This window comes from Gossypium arboreum, chromosome 12 (assembly GCF_025698485.1).
Source record: "Gossypium arboreum isolate Shixiya-1 chromosome 12, ASM2569848v2, whole genome shotgun sequence".
In the NCBI taxonomy this organism is placed as follows: Eukaryota; Viridiplantae; Streptophyta; class Magnoliopsida; order Malvales; family Malvaceae; genus Gossypium; species Gossypium arboreum.
The window spans coordinates 99,569,544-99,571,933 of record NC_069081.1 but is presented as its reverse complement, the minus strand read 5'-3'; positions in this window follow the sequence as shown (position 1 = coordinate 99,571,933).

The following is a 2,390-nucleotide window of genomic DNA, read 5'->3' as shown; positions in this document are numbered from 1 at the left end:
CCCTAACTTTCAGGTCATTACAATATGTATGTACATCCAAGCTTTGTCAGTTTTCAATAGTCCATGACCTTATACCTCACCAACATACATTAGATATACCCTTTATCAATCACTAAAACTTGACACGTCTGACATTGAACACACACAACTTCGCCAAAATTATTACCTTATCCAAATTTCTACCTAGGCCATAAAATATTCCAACTATTTGGAAAAATCAAATTCGAAAATGGTTTTCTTGCACAGTGAAAAATTAAAAATTTGAAAATTGACCCGGTTTGTGTTATTTATAGCAATAAACCTTATACTGAATTCATACTTGTGTTTTCAGATAGATAGATCCTTGTTGTTCTTGACTTTCAACCAAACGATCTTCTCCGTTATTCTCGTACCAAGAGTTGCTTCAAGTGTGGGCCCGAATAAATTGAATCAAACACATAAACTCAAAATAGTTTTCTTTTTTTGTGTGTGTGTGAAAATGAAAATTTTCTCCTCAAATAAAAACCGACAGAATTGTTATTACGAAAAAATATATTTAATAGTTGAATTCTCTTTATTTTTCAGCATTGTAATAATATCTTAAAGTGTTGTGTAAATAGCCCTACCAGTGCTATATATTTATAAGGAGAGAAGGTAGAACCCTTATTGAATTGTAGAAGTTTATTTCAACTAGAAAAACAAAATCCTAGTTTAACTAGGATGTAAGGGGCGACACTAGGGTTTGCCGTCCCACCTTATAACATGAGGAGCTTTTGGGCCTCTTCTATATCGGTTCCAATTACAAGTACTTCTTAAACTTTTAACCCAGTAATTTTAGAAATTGATCCAACCCAATATTTGTTTTTCTATTTCCCAAAAAACTTCATTATATTTCCAATTAAATAATTTTATCAACGCAATTCTAATTCCGCTAAAATTATGATGACTTTACCGTAAAAGAATCTATGAGAAAATATATTTAATATTTTTGCATTCAACGATTCATTATAACCAAATGATTTATTTCTATTTTCGAACTTCATTTAATTTGAAAAACATAATTTCATTTTTTTAGGTCATTTTTCATTTTCATTTTAGAGGAAACCACATTCATTTCCAAATTATTTCATTTCTCTATTTTCATTTTCATTTTGGAGAAAACCATAATCATTTTCAAATATTTCCTATTTCTCTATTTCACCATTTCCATTCATTTATGTTCATTTGATTCAATATGCAATTCCTTTTTTGTTTCAATAAACTAACAGAGGGACTGATTGGACATATGTAATTGAGGCTCAAATGATGTATAATTAAGTTCCAGATTTTTGCCTATTAATTATAAACTCATTTAATCATGAAGTCATTCCACTATAGTATTGTGACTAAGTTCTCCCCAATGACATAGCATTATGAAAGCAACTCGATCAATGCTCATCCAATGAACTTGTCATAAGTGTGTTACCCTCATGGAATATCCTTAATCTTTTTGAGATAATATCCGTTCTCCCAATATGATCCTATTTTATCTCATGGTAACCATTACATTTTTACTTCATGAAAGCTCAATTACTATCAAATAGTAATCAAGTCATCCATCACAAAGACAAATGACTTGTGGCCATGTTTACTTTTCATCAACCATGTAATTCCAATGAGAGGATATCATTTACCCATGTCTTGGGATATGAATTTCACTATTGTGAATGATGATACATACTATAAAAGTCGTATACCTAACACACGATATTTTAATTCCTTATCTATTCAAACTTAGGCTTTTACTTACATCAAAGTGTACGCGTCACGCATTCATAGTCTGTCATCCACTTAGGATTTAGGTATGTCACACTATGAACGTCGCAAGTGAATAAATCCATAAACAAATTTAGGATCTATTCCTTTTGGGTCTAGTCTAATGTACTATTAGTCCAGTCAGTCACATCTATGTCTCTATCTTTTGGGAGTCATCCGCTCCGATGCCCAAGACAAAGCATCTCCCAAATTAGACTTAATAGTCGACATATTAGTCTTTCAATTGATTTTCTCATTTTCGATTAGACTAAAGACATGTTTAGGTTCATCTACTAATATAAGTCGTCTTTCTGTATTACGATCCGACCACGTAATACCACTTAGTATTAATTAAACATCAGACAACCAATGAGCAGCATTTGCTTCTATTTTGCTTTGCATGCAAAAATTATATGAAGACAATTATACAAAGTATTAATATAATTCATGATTAACTTTATTAACCAATCTATTCAAAAAATTACAAGTGTACTTAATGAAAATACTAAACTTAGGCCCCAATTCCAATAGCAACATTAAAGGGCTCTAAGAAACTCAAAATGACAATTTTATGAAACCCAAAATGGAAGAAGTTACAAAAAAAAAAAAAAAAAACT